The following is an 18510-nucleotide window of genomic DNA, read 5'->3' on the forward strand; positions in this document are numbered from 1 at the left end:
ATTTGAAGTGAGTTGATATTCGATTCTAACGGGTAACCAAAGCAAGGAAAGCGATTGGTTTGAACTCTTATTTCCATACACGTACACTTGTGACAATAATCGTTAAAAATTTGACGATAAAAGAAACGGAAAACGCTACGATCATTTCTTCAAATTGACGATCGCGTTCAGAGTCTTCTTCTCTTAATTTGATAAGAAAGCGGTAATAGCCACTTAAACATAATTCGTTATCTTTAAGCGTAGCCGGTTTATCGTCCGTAAGCAGCAGTAAGTAAACAAATGGATACCGGGTATATGTTATATCTACGCGTACAGTACGACTCGAGTTCGACCGAGGAATCAGCGCGACTGGGATGGAATCAGAAGATGCCAACGAGCGAGGAGAGAAGAGAAGAGAAGGGAAGAGAAGAAGGGGGACAATTAATAAGCGATGTGTACGTCTGAAGGAGTCCGCTAATTGCGAGGGAAAGTCGGGTGTACGTCGTCGTCGTCGTCGTCGTCGTCGTGGTACGAATTATAACGACGCGACGCAGATCGCGCGGATCAGCTGCAGAACAGCGGGGCAATAAGCTAGTGGGAACGGAATTGAATGGAGACCACTGTTAGTGGATGAGTTCATTGATATCGCCTCTAAACGAATAAATTAAAATAACTTCTCTCACGAGGAGCGTCCGCGTGGTGTTGAGACCAGACGAGATGAGATGAGACGAAACGAGATGAGATCAGATGAGATGAGATGAGAGGAGAAAAGGGTCCAGCGATATCTCTAGCACCGCAACGCTTGGCGTATACATACGGATATGTGTACAAGAATTTCCGTACTACCACTAAAACTTTCCACGCCTCTTCACACTGTTTTTACTAACCCAAGCGCAACGGATAACTATACGCAGATGATCGTACAAGTTTACGCGTCAAAATTTAAGGTTCGGAGGAGACGTTGACTCCTTTCTTATCTTGTCAAGAGCGAGCTGTACCTTGAAAGGCAGATACGTCATTATGCAGGTGTGCAGCTTTTCCGCCACATTTTTTCATTTAATCTTTTCACACGTCACTCGCTTTTGCTTTTTATTGATGAGCGTTTTTTTTTTTTTTTTTTATTCACTTATTTTTATTTTTTAGCTACCGAAATACTTTTATTTTTGTATAACAGAGTTATTATCAACAAACCATCTTCAACTATTCTCCAATGTACTAATATCTTATTCACAAAAATTAACGATATTATTCCGTAACACCTGTATTAAAAAAAATAATTTCTAATGCAATGTGGATTTGTTATTTTCCGTCACATTTTGTCCGTGCTTTATCAATTCGAATATAAAAATAATAGCAACGAAAAACTTTCAATTGTTGTATCTAGGGGTTGATCCAACCGCTCTGCGTAAGCCCGGGACTTTAATATTCCGAAATTTCAAGAAACTTTAATTGACGCGAATGCCTCCAGCTGAGTCATTCACCAATTGAAAATCCTTTTGAAAACCGTAAATTGAAATTCACCAAAGATACTTTTCCATTCCGGTGTACTCGTCAAAGTTTTTATTGAGTAGTTTGAATTACAAGATGAGTTTAGCGCCCTGTTTGAAGTGAGGAAGAGTGACTAAATTTCGTCACGACTTTATCATCGTGATGACGACTACCCGAACCTTTATAACTACCCATTTTTAGAATATTTTATAGAATCTTCTGCCATATATTATACGTCTTGATTAGCGTTCACGATCGCGTAGTAAAATATGGTCCGATTTTAATCGCGTGTTGTACAAAATGCATAAAATAACTCACCCTTGAAGCTGCGTTCCTCGCATCTCACCATTCAAGTTGAATTCAAATTCCCAAGTCACTGCAAAATAGCAATTGAACGAATATCGATTAGAAAAATGAATAGAATATCATGAGATTTTGTATGCGATAAAATAATCTTCTTGGGATTAGATGATCCACATGCGGATAGATATAACATAATTACTAAAAATAAAATATCTAGCTTATGGCCGATCGCTAGTAAAATTAATTTGAAACAATTCTATCAATGACGTTAAATTGTGTTGAAAGAAAAACCGCCAACAAATGAAAAAAAAAATAAGGAAACATGACTCAATTCAAGGCGTAAGAAATTAACCGTCATTCCCTAGGTCATCTAATTGGTATAGAGCCTTGGCTTGGGTTGGGTTGGGTTGGGGGGGATGCAAGGGGGCGCGTTTAACGCGGCAGATCGCGTTGACGTGGGGCACGCGGGTGCATACAAGAGAAACCGAAGAGTCAACGTCGTGTACCAAGCAGTCCGCCCACTCCGTTGCATAAAACATATAACGGCTGGCATAATTTGACCGAAGGAACGAGGCGAAGGATCGACGACGGTGGAAAACAAGAAGAAGAACAAGAAGAACAAGAAGAAGAAGGAAGGACGACCCGGTGGAAACGTTGGTTATAGGTGGATGGAGGTGCAAGCGAGCAGGTAGACTTGTATACAGGCCCCCATAATAATGCGGGTAAATCGTGTGTATGGTACACATGTAGGTGTACATAGACGTACGGATACATACGTATTAAACCTATACGTTGTACGCGTAGGGATACGTGCGTAGGTACAAGAGAAAAGGCAAAGAAGAAGAAGAAGAAGAAGAAGAAGGAGCCGCGAGTGAAGATCGCCGTCAGAGGCGTTCCTCCGCAGTCCATCGGTCCATCCGTATAATAAAGACGCGTCCCGTCTCCGTTTAACCCACATAGACGCGCGGCGATTTCGTAGTACGCCATCTTTGTCCCCTCCCCTTCGCGGCCGCCTCCCCGGCGCGGGCATCCGAGGTATTTTTGAACCGGTCCACGACGGGAGGCTGTTGCAGGGCCGGATCGGCCACCCTGACGACGCTCGGTGCCGCAGCGTCGCAAGGATTGAGAGAAGAGAACCGCCGAACCGCGAGAGGAGAAGATACAGGATATACACGGGTACAGGTATAATAGGACAGCGCAGCGCCCCCGCGATGGATTGGACAAAGGAAAAACGAGTCGCTTGCGTTGTTGCGGAGAGACGTCGCGACATCGGCCGAACAAGGAATATAATTAGGAATGAAAGGTGGAGAGGCTCCTCCCCCTCTTTTATACCTTATACACATGCACGATGCGATGATGCGAGTATCGCGTGGTCGACGTTGACGCTATTATTCATCGGAGAATGAATGGTAGGTACCTACGCTGAGGGGAGGAAAGAAAAATTTCACTCTTATTTATCCCGGTACGTTGGTAAAACGGATGTCTGACCGTCCGATTGGCCACGGCAATTACGACGGTCGTTTCGCTGCACCGTCGTTCCTTATTGGTCGGTGCCCCGGTGACGTCACGAGCGGCACACACGCGCGGGAGCGTTTGAAACACGCTTAAAATCGGTAGAGCGGTTCGCTCTCTTCCCCCGCGCGCGTCTAGAACGAAATGGTCTAGGATCCGATCCGTTCCTACAAAATCCGTGATTGAGGATAAAGAAAAAAGAGAATATCATCGGATTTCGCACCGCCCCGTATAATTGGTTTTGGTGAGCAAAGGTGTCGCCGTTGGGTTTGCGGTTAGTTCGAGGTATTTCATTGCCCTGTCCCATTCCGGGGATTACGGGTGTTCAATAATTCATCTCGAGAGTGGGCTGATCAGCCGAAGATAATTGCGAGCGTGGATCGGGCACAGGTATACAGGTATTCGCCGAGGCTTGAGCGTCACTGGGTATAATTATGACATCTAATTAGGTTTTTAGCGGTTGGCGGCCGCGATGCGAGCCTCTCTCGACACAGTCAAGGTCTCTTTTCTCCTGGCTGGGAGCCGCGAGCCGACTGAGATTCCGGGCGAGTCCCTCTTTGTTTTGTCCCGCGTTTCTCTTCGCTCGTCTCTCCGCTGCGCCGCGCTGCGCTCGTTCGCGCGGCTCCAGATATACGCCTTTTTGCCGAGCGCTGCTGCTCCTGCAGGCTGTGCGCCTCCATCATCCAATCTCCGGGCCTCCGCTCCTTTCGCGGAAGACCGGGGCTACCCTGGGACCCCGTTGCACGGTAGGCCTCCTCCACCGCTCATCTCGCCCCGCGTCTTCCTTATTCCATAGGGTCAAAGAGGTCCTCGGGGTCACGCGCGCGCCGCTCCGTCCGTTCTACACGGGCGACGATTGACTACCCGTGGCTCAATCGACGCTCATATACATACTCGCCCACCTCGCTGCACGCTCGTACGTACGTACCGGGGAACCGTCAGCGAACCGCACACGTCGGACAGCGATCAGATTATTCCGCAGGAGCGCAGATTCAGAGGTACGTCAATTTATTCGCACCCAAGATCTGAGTTAATTGAGTTTACCGGCGTCGTTACAGGCTTCTCAACTCTCGTCGATCGTTCAATGTATTAAGAAAAATGATTTTTTTTCTCACCCCCACTTGGAACCTCTAAACCGCCGAGGAAATATGATCACCATTTTATTAAGCAAAGATTTCAACACCAAAAATATCCGACATATTCGAGATTCCCGAAATATCCGGAAATCGAATTTGGTATTACATGCATCCCTGCAAACGTTATTCTTTACGATGTTTGAATTGTTTCGGTCGATAAACTCGTTACACACGGTCTGCTGTTTTGCTCACGCGGACGTTTTAATACGGTGCACTAGAGGTAAAGATTATTTTATTAGAACACAGTTTTCACCATCGTCTGGAGGTGATTCGTACGGTTAAGACGCGCTGTTGCGATAGAATAATTTTTTTACGACGTTTTTTTTCTATAACCGCATCCTTCGAATAGAAGTAAAAAAACATGAAATTACGTAGAGGAAATTTGACAGACAATGCAGCGGGAAATCGAAACGATAAACTTGAATGAATTAGAATTCCACGTGGCTTTGAGACCCCAAGAGATTTGAAAAAGGAGAACGAAAAATAGAAGAAAACAAAAATTTCCTGCTCCTTATCAAAGGTCAATCGCAACACTTGAGCCCCTGGAATATAAGAGCCTTGGGTCTGTACATCAAAATCCGTTTCTTTTTATACACCTCAATTTTTCATCCCAAGTTTCAAGTTACGCTGCATAATTTCACGATTACACAACCAGTTAGTATTTTATGACCTTCTTTTTTCATCTTCATTTTTATCCCACTGATACCTTTATCTTGTTTTAACTGAAACTGCTTCTATCTTTTACTCTCGCTCTCTCGAGATATCATAGCCGCTTAGTTTTTATTCATACGTATTTACACATACCTATACTTGAAATTGTTTTACTCATTTTCTTTCTTTTTTTGTTCATATTAGCCTATACTCATTTCATCACGCCAACAATTTACAATATTTTCGAAGTAATGGCCATCCTGACGGTTCTGTATAAATAGTTCAGTGCATTAAATTGCTATTTCTTTCTTAAAGAAAAAAGTAAAAAAAAAAAAAACAAAATGTTACTTGAAATTATTAAAATTTCAAGAAAAGTTTTTCGCGCAATAATTATAAACGATGTAGGTACGTTTTACGATCCGTTGGCTAACTTCCTACCCATTGGGTACAGCAAAGTCACTACCGGATTGTCTTTATCCACGATAGCTTTAGGAAACGGGAACGCCTATTGCGGGATAAAATAATAACTTTATCAAGCAGCAGCCAACCAATCTACCTGCAACTTGAATACGCCGCGTTTCTAGGGTGGGTGGGTGTGGCGTTAATATTGGTGCTACGACCAATTCGGTTGGGGCAACAAACCTTGTGCCAACTTGTTACGCTGTTTACCTGGACGTTTAACGGGCTGCACAGACCAACCGACTGCTCTATACCTGTCCGAATAATGTGTCGACGGTAGCGGAGACGTAGTCTTACATATATATATATATATAAACAGGAACGAACGACGCGAGACGCGTCTGCAACGGGTAAACCGCGCCGGGGGTAAGAGAAAGAACCTGCAGCTGAGGTGCCTTTGTAAGAACCGCAGAACCGCCGCCCCGCTCCGCGTATGTAACGCGTCTACATATGGATACGTACAATACACATGTGTCGTTGTACACATACCAATATGTCCATTATACACACGAGTGTATTAATATTGTTTGTTTGCCGTTGGTTATTACGTGCCCATTGTTATCGCCTCGGTTCCCCTTTCCAACCTGCTTCCATCTCTCAACCCTCTTACCAGTTGCCACACCACTGCGCCCATTGTGGACCGATTGGTTTTCTATCGCTGTTAAATTATATGACCCGTCAAAAGTCAACCGGGCAAATACTCATAACAGGTATGCTGTAAACTCCCATTCACTTCTGTATTGGGATAGTGATATTCAGTTCAGAAAAACGCTGCGGTTACTTACTGGGTCGGCCAAACGAGCTGTGTCAGAGCTTCTGCATTTATGCATTTCCAGTTGATTAATCCGAATTTAAGTAATGGTTGCAGATTTCAATTTCTTAATGTCGGTGAAAGCTCAAGAAGGTGAAATGAAAAGCCTAATCTGGGTTTAAAACAGTGACGATATTCATAAACTGATTCAACACCCCGAGTGCGTATGCGCCAAGTCTGTCATCTACTTTGTCTGTTTTTTCTCCGGTACGTATTGTGCTATCGATACGCGCAAGCGCTTCGATGTTATGTTGAATTTAAATTCAGACCCGTCGCTTTTTGGTGACATAGAATGCTCCAATGCAACATATTACCTTGATATGCCTGCAAATTTTGATAGTCAATGTCTGGCCCCAACTGATAATGAGTTAGTGACAATTTATCAACAGACGAACAACCCGTTGCGAATTAGTTTAATCTTACAAACCGAAATGACACGATTTAGCGCACGCGTAACTGGGTGTTCGTTGTCTAGCAGAGACCGTCACGAAATGCTTGAAAACTGTAAGATAATACCGAGTTAAAAACCCCAATGTCACCCGCTGCCTAGAATAAATTTCCAATTCGGATTACCCTGGGTTCCCAACTCGGTTCTTTTGAACATTGATATACCGTAAGGTGGGAGGAGAGTCGGAGCTGCGAACCGGTCGGTCCCAGTCGCTCGATCGGGGTGGTGGTCGCTAACAGAGACATTAAAGGAATTTGAATGCTGGGCCCTGCAATTACGACGGCGGAGACGAGATCCTGGCGGGGGTCCTCGCGCCCAGATTAAAGGAGAAGGAGGCAGAGGACGCGCCGCGGCCTTTTAATAATGTAATTTCGTCGGGGAGCCGAAGCTCGTTTTCGAAAACGAATTTCAAGCATGCGTGCACGGCTGCGGTTATGGGGTGAACGGGCATTGGTAAGCGAAGCGCGGAGTTCGGTTCCTGGACGAAATGATCAGGCCCCGGGCACCTGCAGCAGGTTGAATTGAAAACTTGGAACTCTCCGACGCCGACGACGACGACGACCAAGACGATGAGGAGAAGGAAGAGGTGGAGGACGATTGGGATCTGTAACTCGAGACGCGATAGAGCCATAGATCGTTTCTCGACGCCAAGCCAAGCCCCAGAGAGCCACGGAATCCTAGCTCAGGGCCGCATCTCCCTTATTATATTATCATATCACGCAACGCGCACTGTGCGGCTCGATCCAAACCCGATCTCCCTATCGAATAACGAATAAAGTTGAGCCGATTGTTAGCCTGATATATTGGAAGCCGACTATCATCTATCTCCTTTAAGCCGCGAAATTTTATTCAATCAACTCTTTGAACATCACCGGCGTAAACGTAACTCGAGATATTAAGAATTCTTTACTCCAAATTTATGGCCCCGGCGATGTCTCAATTCATTACAGACTTTGGTACCGGCTATATCGTTACTGTATTCAAGAATTAGACTTCTTACGAATCTTACGTTTCGTTTTATTTTACAATCATCGTGGCCGATCTTTGGATCAAGCATTCCTTAAGTCGTGGTCAACTCTTGACAAGAATTACTCTGAGGTCACACTCGGTTACATGAATTCACTTCTGAAGTGACAACATGTATTTTAATGGCATCTAAATTCGTTCGAAGGCTCTGGACGTCACCGAAAGTAATTGGAAATCTTGTGGTTTACACTCCATTAAAGAAAAGAATGCGTCCCTCCCTATCCAGCTCCATTCGTATACAAAATATCAAATTTACTTCACGCTGCAGTCTTGATGAAAGACGCGCTGTTCTCTTATTTTATTTGCTAGCCGGCCATCGATAGACACGAGTTTATTCAATCCTGAAAGGGAATTTCAAGTTCCGACAGTACTGCACCGTCCAACGCGTAATACAACCGTTAGAATTATCGACAAAGTTTGTCTTCCGAAACGAAACGTGAAAAGGGAGGAGAAGAAGGAAGAGCTGACAATGAGTTATGGCATTGGTGACAGAGAAACACCCTGTGCCTAGCCGCTTAACGGTAGTAGTTTATTATGTTAAGAGTGTCATGACGTCAAAATATACGTGTAAATGTACGTATGTATACACATGTATACACAAGGGAAGTGCGAGTTTCGTACACAATTGAAAACCGATATAAAACATCGTACCTACTGATGAACGCGCGCTTGGTTGCAGCAGCAGGGATTTCTCTCGACGACGTTTTTATACACCGTATACTAACATTTCTTTTTCATTCCATCATCTCCCAGCTCGACCCAAGTTTGACTTTGGAAATAGAATGATATCTAACTCCTTGACCAAACAACACGTTTTTTCTTTAACGGAACTGACTGGTTAGTTCCTGAGGTGACGGTAATTCCATGAAATAAACAGTGCAAGGTGGGAGCTTCGCCACTTCGTCGACTTGACCGACGACAATGGGGATAATGGACATGATGTACATACCCAGTGCACACATGATGCATTATACGGATGTGTATGCGCGTGAAGCCAAGGTGCAGGTACAAATTAAAATCACAATTCATCTCCTTCCAAGTGCGCGCAGGACTTTCTAGGAAAAATCTTCTCCCTTGATGTTATAATACCAAGTCGAGAGCGAACAAACTTCTCCCGAAAAAACCACTAATTGGTATACCTTGTGTAACCAAAATGTGTACAGGTGTGCGGGCCCAGCCACCTCTTCGCGTCACGAAATCCTTTCATTCCTTTCCTCTTTCTCTCCCGTTTCCTAAACCTTTTTCTTTACCTTTTCCTTCCTTTTTCACCTTTTTCACTCCTCGGTCCTTCGGGCTACCTGATAACGAGAAAATTAGGGTCCGAGAGTCGACACCCCGCGTCTCGGCGGTAGATTGCTTATTGCTCCCCGGGTCTAGCATCCATCAAACCCTGTACAATTATTAGTTATTTAATTCATGCGCTCCACCTGGCCTATCATGTATAAACTACCCGCTCTTGTTATCCTTTCCCGACCTATTTTACCTCTCCGTATATTTTTTCTTTACACGCATTATGATTAATATATGTGTCTTATTGTATAATTTTTTCCCTTAATTCAATTCAATTTCTCGTTTCCTCATTTAATTTCTGTTATATGCTAACGACCCCACGACGCAACGATATGGGGATCACAATCCAATACACAAACTCGAACTGGAAATAACTCGATTCAACGGCTTTCCCTTCTTGAATGTTTTTTCCTCTCTTTCATTCTTTCTTTCTTTTTTCTTTCTTATATCCTCCTGCATCTCGATATATATATATATATATATACACACATATATAAAGAGCGGATGGCGTGGCTGTCTGACATAACAATCTTCCTCACTTGATAGCAAGTTGTAAAAGAAAGGAAGAGTGGAAGAGAAAAAAAGACACCCAAGGTACATAAGCAAAAAAGCAAGGTGCAGTATAAGAAAACCCGTATAAACGTACCTACTATTTTTCCAAATACGTTGTGTACCGTAAAAACAAGGAATAATATAGCAGGCAGCAAAGACACGTATCGGTATATATAGGTATTCTTTCTGCCAATCGTTTCCTCGGCCCCACTAAATCTCGGAAGAGGGCTTCGACGTCGAAATAATAAACATGTCGTCGTGTCTCCGTTGGTCCCTCGCGAGTTGTAACCAGCGTCCCCCTCCCCCGCCCCTCATTCTCTTCCGCCGAATGTCGACCCCCTGCCCCCACCCCCTGCCGCCATCTTCATCTCGTACCCATTGGCCAATGTGTATAAAACGCATAAGGTAGATCCGAACGGAGTGACGGAGGACGACTCGGATCGTCGCTGAAGCTGCGGAGCTGCAGGATTGAGGCTTTGTTCACTAGTTCGTTTGTTCGTCCGGTTCGTTCGTTCGTTCGTTCGCGTGTATATAAGACGCCCGCAGCGGGGACCATCTCCTCTCCACCTATATAGCCGGGTTGTACGCGTAGCGGCTCGAGGTAAAGATCTTACGCCTACGTGTATCAGCGGGGCGGTGGGTATATAGGCATCCGAGTAACAGAGCGAAGAGGCCGAAACGGGGCCCCGAGAGCCTCAAGTCGGACGCGGGTCCCGGGGCCCGAGAGGTCCGGGGGGGAGAGGAGATAGCACAAAAACAGGCAGGCGGGCAGTCGGGCTGGAGAAACGAGCGACGGACCGCTGTAAAGCCGTCAGACGTTGTCCAGGGACGCACCGAGGTCCAGAGCCCGAAGGTCCCAGGCGCATCGCGAGGGGGCCCAAAGCACCGATTCGAGGTCGGCGGTGTGCCCGCACGGATGTGGAATTAGCGGGCGAGATTCATTCCGTCGACAAACGCCGACCTCGAACGACCTCCGTAACGTATTAGAAATAAATCCCAGGACTAAAGTCCTGCCGGGGAACCTCGGGGTTCGGCTCCCGGGTTCGTTTTGTTCGCCCTCCGCCCCGGGGCCCGATTGGCGGTGGCGGCGTGGGGGCTAAGGAACTCCGGTCACGCGCAACCGTTGTAATCACGTCAGCGGTGGACCCTGGGCGCTTGATTGGCCCGTCCATCTCCCGTCTCCTTCTCTCTCGCGGGCCATCGGACTCGCTCTCGGTCGGTCGGGCCCCTCGGACCCTCTCGGTCCTTCTTGGGACCGAGCCGTCGCGCACAAATGAGGTTGTCGCGTCAGCGCGTGCGTCCGAGTGAGTCCCTAGGCTTCGGTGTCCCGAGGCCCGGAGCTCGGACTTGTCCCGCTCTTTTTGTCCCTCGTTTTTCCGTTTTTTAACTCCCCCCTCACCCATCGTCCGCGCATTCGCTTCCTCGCATCTCCACACACACACACGCACAGCCATGCATAGACCCGCGAACGCATCAATGCACACATGCAGCGTTATACTCCTGCGCGCTGTACCCCCGAATTCGAGCGCCCCCGCAGCCGGACCCTGGTCCCCATTGTTCTCGGTCGAAAACCGTGTTATATATAACGAAACTGGGGTACAAGCATACCTCTACCTCGGCCCCATCGGCGGTGACTCGAAAATCCGACGAAGACCGCTGAGCGGTTACGAACATGGATTACATACTGTACAAGAAAATTAGTTGAAATCGGATATAGAATAAGGCGTTATTGCGGCTGAATCGAATTATTTATTGATCTCGGAGAATCGTCGTGTGTCGTGTCGTTTTGAACCCCGGTCGGTAATGCCTGGGCAAGGCTTATAGGTTCGGTCCTAGCGTCTCATGGGGCCCGGAGCGACGCGACGGGGGTAAGAAACCGGTAGTAAAGTTATTCAGCCCCGAGTGCTCCGCCCGAGCGATCTCGACGGATAAGCCAAGCAGAGGTGTAACTTACCGGGCCTTATGGGCCAACTCGCGGGCCTTATGCACGCCACAGCCACACCACCTCCGAGGCCCCTGCATACACACCTTTCGAGCTATCCTGCATCGAGGTGGCGTTGCCGGACTTGGTTGTGTGTTTGTGTGTGGGCGCTCCGTCGCGCGTATAATAAACCTTTATAAATATACAACCAACACGTAGTTCCCTCGGCTGTGAACGCGTCCACGCAAACAAACAAGCGGACAAACAAACAGCGCTGTACGGTATGGTTATAAGAAGAAGAAGAAGAAGAAGAAGAAGAAGAAGAAGAAGAAGAAGAAGCTCGAAAATATGCCCCATGCACCACCACATGCCGAGAACAGGGCACCGTCTTGCCCTCGGATCGGTTCGACGAACACAAAATAAAGACAATGGACTTCCGCGGGCTCATCTTGGGGTTAAAAAGCGCTTACGGCGTTTCGTGTTCCGGATAGATCTTCCTTCCGTTCCATTTCGTTTCGTTCCATCGGTTCGTTCCGTTCCTCTCAATCCCGTACGCGTAGTAGTCTGTGAGACGTTGAAAATTGACCATCTGCCGATATAACGACTTAATTCTCTCCCGAGCAAAAGCCGATATTGCCCGAAGCACCAGCCCTCTCTCGAATTCCCAGAACCCGTCCTCATCCTCTTATTTCCTCCTCTTCTCTCACCGCCACACAAGCTTTTACATTACAACCGCACGAAGGCATTTCACGCGCAGTTACACCGAATATTCGTACAAGTTGCGAATCGGCAATGCACACCGTTCGTTCAGCTCGTTATCGAACCACGGGGGATCGATACATAATCGGGCAATTGAGTAATGGATCAGTTTGTGCGAGCGTGATTAGCACCTGGCTAGGGGGACATTGAACAGGTCCGTACAAGACGCGCGTAACCGTGGTCATCAAACAGGTGTGTATAACGTTCAAGAGACTCGGTTACGCGTGCAGAGTCGATGAGTGCATAAGAGTGCCGACGTAGGGGAGCGGAGTTAACCAGTTTTCCGAGCTTGTTTGTGGTTTATTAGTTTTTGCCGTTTGTCTGCGGCATGTGCCGCAGCACTGCCCCACGTGCGTAACAGTGAAAGACAGGTGGTCCTCGGTCCGCGGGTTCTCCTCCGTCTCCGTGGCGTCTCGTCTTCTTCCCCACCTCGATGCCCATGGTTGGCCATCGATTGAGACGTTCCCAGGTTAACGCGGGCGCCCCGCAAAACCTGGATACATATATCGGGGTCCTGAGGGGGTCGTCGGCATCACCGCCAGTCCCGAGCATATCAGGCGAAATATCACAAGGAGGATGAGGCGAGAAAGAGTGAGGCAACCAGCAGCCGAGAATCTACCTCCTCCAAGGTGGTCCTCCTCCTCCCCCCACAATTGCAGTATACCAACCTAATAACTCAATTACCCCGCACCTTTTCCCCTACACCCGCCTCAGCCGCAGCCAGAACAACATATTCAACATCTCCCTTCTCGTGATCCTCCTGTACCTCAATCCTCATCTTCTTCGGTAAAATAAAAAAGAGGAACGCAGAACACGGACAATGTAATTTCCTCGATCCGATTACCCCTCAGCAGCTTGTTGGTCAAGCACAGGGTGCTATCAGGTTGAAGCGCATCCACGTATATTCAAATTGAAACTAGCAGCAACAGTTATAAGCAGTAAAATGCTTTTGGATAGAGTAGTGCAGTGTACAGTCCATGGTATTTGTCAAATTTTCAATTACCAAGCTTCACCGGCTTACATTGGTCAATCATCGTTAGCTGGACGATGGTCGTATTTTGACCTGCGAGTATCGGAGCTGGTGCAGAACGTACGTCGTGTGGAGCGGGAGTCTCCGGATCGGTGACGTCTCTATCTTGAGCGCGCCAATCGTCGGTACCCCGATGGGTAGTATCTCGTCGTCGGAGAGTAAGACATATCGAGAGAGACGAGAGGGAGCGAGGCTGCGGCGGAGGCATCGTCGTTGGGCACCTGCGTGCAGCCGGAGCGCGTATCCCCGACTCCTCGGAGTGAGTGGTACCTGGAGTATCGGTGGACCGAGTGAGTAGTGGGAGTCCCGATCCGTCCCGGTTCGTCCCGAGGAGCCGTCCTCGCAGCGTATAGCCGGAGGACGGTTCGTGGTGTGTATATCCGCTGTTCGTCGTTGGGGCTGCAGGGCCCCGTACCCGACTGGGTGGTCCCACCGGCTCAGTTGTGTTCCGACGCGCCTCGAGCCAACACTGCGAACGTAGGTCTCGCAACGTTCGAGCGTCCCATCGGCGATACGTATTTCGGCCGCGGAAACGGGCCCTACGACCCGGGAGATTCTCGGGCGCGAAGACATGCGGCCCAACGGGGCGACCGAGGGGGGAGAGGGAAAGTTACGAGGATACGGGCACGCGCTGTTCCCACGAGGAGGAGTCGAGACCGGCCGAGCTGAGTACTGCTGGAGGAGGTGCGATAGTCACCGGGATATCCTAGCACGTTATACCACGGAATAACCCAACCACCACTACCACCACCTTCTTCGATGGGAGTCCAAGGTGTAATCAAATGCGCGGTTTCGTTCGGTTAATGCTACGATTCGACGTAAAGCTACGATACATGTACGAGTTCGAAGAGACCCTTTGATAAAGTGGTTAGTGTTAAAGCGTGGATTGCCGGGGCAATCATACCTGATTGCCCGGACGTGAGTCGTGAGCGAGCCATCCGACTCGGTCTTCTCTGTAGGGCCGCTCTATCTCTCTCTCTTTTTCTCTCTCATCTTTATCTCACGAGCAAGCGGAGCTCCTGCGTCGAAACAAGTAGTGCGATGATGGTTACATCAGGCTGCGAATAACAACGACTCCAACCTCGCCCCAGTTATCGGAATCTGGGGGCATTTGACGTGCGAATTGACCAGTGAAAAAAACACACGGGCAGAGGAAATCGGTGACGCGTATCAGAAGGAAGAGGAGGAGGTGAGTCTCGAAACTTTTTCCCATGCGGATCGACCTTCGTCTGGGTCAGACCTCTGCTTAGGTATACAGCGGCGCACGGCTCTGGGACCCATTCACAGTTTTCCTGGTTCATTCGTCCCTTTTAAACTCCGCCGGGCTCCAGAACTGCGGACACAACGTAAAGCCTTACTTTTCGAGAGCAGGGCAATTCCAAGGGGGCATTGAGGAACGAAACGACCCGGGTGCATTTGCGTTTGTGTGCAGTGTCTTTATGGGTGTGCAATGGGTATGGGTGTATGGTACGTGACCAACGGAACGGGGGGCGGGTTGTCGGAGGATTTCCCCTTTCTTCCCACATCGCTTCTCTTTCTCATCCTCATCCACGACTTCTTCTCCTTCTTTATCTTCTTCTTCTCCGTTTTTAATTCACGAGGCGGACCGGTGAAAAATATCTCTATTATTGTTATGGAGATCCGTTCGCCCTCGAACGAATGCTCAGGGGCCTCGGACGGATCCCCCGGTGCAGTGGTTGCGTTATGCGTGCGCTTCTCTCATCGTATACCTGCAGCAAAACACTCTAAGGAACCCCAGCGATGCCCAAGGACCACGCAGGAACGCTCTCCAGAATATTTTCAATTCTCCTTCTCCTTCTCCTCCTCTTCCTTCACCTTTGCTGCGCCCTTGCTTTGCCTTTGCTTTTACCCTCTATACACCCAAATACCTTGACTCTAGGTGTAGAGACGCGTACCTCTACCTGTTGTCCGAAAAAAGAAACCCAAAATAACGCAACATCCCTTTCCTTCCTCCCTTCCATCCCCCATTTTAGAGGCCATAAAAATTCTACGTGTAATCTTATTGCAGGATCGTGGTATACGGTATACCGAGTTGTGTTACAATAATCAAACCCTTTTAGCGTCTTACTAAAAGCTAGAAATCCGGCAATTCTAGACAGACCACTCTCTTATATGTACATGTATACTATAGGGGCAAAAAGTTGAAAGCCTTCCGAACGACAGAATTCTCTGCACAGAGATAAAAAAAAGAGAAAACACAAAGTTTCCGCTTGAATTTTTAAAATATACTATGGGTATGTATAGCATCAACTCGAACAATGCTAAAATTATATCATGACATATCAATATTTCTTTTCCATTCCACACTCAGTTCAATACATTCTAATTAAAGAGTCGTAACTCTTTATAATAATGCGATAAACCGTGACCAGTCTTCACCTCTCCGGCTAATTATGCAGTAAATCTTGGAACTTGCATCATACCGTATGTATACTGGTTATATCGGTACAATACTTCCGAGAGTAAGCGATACCCATCGTTTTGATTCACGATCCGTAGGAGTGAGCGCGTCGGTCGATTTCAATGGATCAAGAGATTTCAAGTGTGTCGGAGCGCGGTGTAAATCTCAGGTATACCTAGCGTATAGACAGATTAACAGAGATGTTGTGTACAGGTACTTGCGTAACCCCAAAGCATGTAACGCGTTTATTGCTCTCGCCGCACGCGGCTCTTATCCAATATACAAACGCGCATGCACGCACGCATGCACGGATCACTTGCACTCGTGTGCATTATACATAGACGGTTGTAAATCGTGAGCTTATTAACGTCGAGATCTAGCCGCCGTGGTGCCAAGTACAATACCTCCTCGCACTCCTCCGGAGGAGAATCGGCTTCGGCTATCGCGTTTTATTAAATTATACCTGTATACACGATATATATGTATAGGCAGGTACCGCAGGTACACTTACTAATCAAAGTCAACTTTTATCTGTGTTTCTTTTACCGACATTTTTCTATTTTTTTTTTTCCCCCCTTCAACGCCTATCTTACGACGCGCGGTATCGAATATGAATCACAACATGCACAAATGCAAATGAGGAAGTGTGTGGACGGAACGTGATACATGGGTAACGACAAATTCAGATAATGTGCGTGTACATGTGTATATTAGGGTGCCGCGCGAAGAAATAATTTGCGAATTTCCATCGTTGCACCCTCTGAAAAGTTTGTTTGGGTTGAAAGGAAGATTTTCTTCAAAGATGAGCGTTCTACGTTACGTCTAAGATGGCGCTCAACTATCGAGAGGATTTTCTTTCCACCCAAACAGACTTCTGACAACCCGTTTGAATGATTAGAAATCACGAGTCGAACGACTTTCTATGTCATTTTTACTCATAAGAAAAGCTTATGCTACGTGTCAAATATGGTGAGATGGACAACCGCATTTATCGCTGATTCTATATCTATATAATGTTAGAGTGTTTCGGGAAAAAATGATTTGCAACTTTTTTAGAAGAAGTGAAAGATCGAATAAGCGCCATCTTAAACGTAACGTAGCATGTCATGGTGGAAATTCGCAAATTATCTTTTCGTTTTTGTAAAACTTCTACGTCAGTCCATCGTTGATTTGATTACGTTGGTAGTTGAATACTAGATCAACTGCAACACCGAAATCGAAGCCAATCACCCCCGGCTGATAATGAATTGTCAACGATTGTTGATCGGAAATTTAGTTTCACGTACCCCAAAAAATATTACTGTCAAATTATACGGTTGATTATTCGTGGCCGCATAATTGAAATAAAACCAAATTTTCTCCTTGTTGTCATTGCATAATATACAGACAAAACATTGATAGCTAACCAGATGACGATTAACCGTCTGTCATAATTTGTTTTAAACTCCACCAAGTCGGATCGCGGATACCGCAGCACTCACTGGTATTTGAAATCGGCAAAGGATCGCCGAGGTTAAGGAATGTTCAAGGCGCGTCGGGTTTGATCGCGAGCGGTGGCTTCGAAGGCGTCGGAGGCGACGAAGGCGGCGGCGGTACGCGTTCTTATTTAAACGCCTGTTGCGGTGACACGGCGGGGGCAGGCAAACAGGCAAGCATGTAGAAAAGGCAGTGAGAAGGTATATAAGGAGAGCCGGAGAGGAGTGAAAGAGGGAGAAGACCACGGGTTGGCAATTCCCCATATACATATACATATATATATATATATGTATGTATACATACACACACAGGTAGGGGAAAGAAGAGGAGCGAGGGAGCCTCAACGAGCGAGCGAGCCAAAGAACGAAGGAAGGAACGAAGGAACGAGCGAGTACGTAACGTGAAAGAGAGAACCAGTTCTCTCGTTTCATTGCGTTCGTTGTCCGATAATGACGCATAGCGGTAGGCGGTGAGATGGGTATATACCTGTATGTAGGTATGTAAGTATAAGAGGATTCACACGAGCTGCTGAAGTTTCCCCTCCCATCCCATCGCGTCTCGTCTCAAAGATCACCACCTTCGGAGGGCAAACAAATAAATTCCATAATGCAATAAGCCTCGTTTCTCATGTATCTACCTCTGCCGCCGCGTTGCACTTGCTGTATCCGTCACAGGAGCATCAGCATCAGCGAATTTCTCTACAAGTATAACAACGTAAGGAATATCAACAACAACAACAACAACAACAAGAAAGGGTGGGTCCTAACCGCGGCCTAACTGCGCGCTGTTTGCTCTCGGCTAAATTTTACGGGGCGGACGAACGAAAGAACGAACGAACGAACGAACGAATGGAGTTGGGACCGATCGACCGACGGACGGAGGGACGTTCGAACAATTACTGGTTGTTAAACCCCCCGGCCTCTGGCTGCACGCTCTCGACGACCGGTGCAGAACGACTAACCAACGTCGATCTGTAAGAGACTCGGTTTTGCGACCGCTGGAGCGCTCCGCCATACATATATATCTATATATATCATCCGTACACCTAGGACGCGCGTCTCAGGATTGGAACGTCGGACGAAACGGAACTAGATATCGCGAAATCCGGATTACAAAACCTACGCGTATAACACACTCCCACACACACGCGTGCGCATACAGAGAATATAATATTGCGCCGAGAGGCTGCACCTTTTAGGGAGGGCCGAGGGCATAAGTCAGCTAATTGAGAGCCGAGAGATCGAAGC

General features: G+C 47.3%; 2 protein-coding genes across 2 annotated transcripts in view; one reads left to right on the plus strand and one right to left on the minus strand.

Moving 5' to 3' along the window:
• LOC107220945 overlaps positions 1 to 18510 on the minus strand; it is a 152171-nt gene that overhangs the window by 103190 nt on the left and 30471 nt on the right. The window contains exon 3 of the mRNA XM_046741103.1: positions 1786 to 1843. The gene's annotated coding sequence lies outside the window, so the exon portion shown is untranslated. The remainder of the gene's footprint in view (positions 1 to 1785; positions 1844 to 18510) is intronic.
• The window catches only part of LOC107220937 (transcriptional activator cubitus interruptus-like), a 58204-nt gene that overhangs the window by 10742 nt on the left and 28952 nt on the right, over positions 1 to 18510 (plus strand). The gene's annotated exons all lie outside the window — the stretch shown is intronic.

Source organism: Neodiprion lecontei, chromosome 1 (genome assembly GCF_021901455.1).
Source record: "Neodiprion lecontei isolate iyNeoLeco1 chromosome 1, iyNeoLeco1.1, whole genome shotgun sequence".
Taxonomy (NCBI): Eukaryota; Metazoa; Arthropoda; class Insecta; order Hymenoptera; family Diprionidae; genus Neodiprion; species Neodiprion lecontei.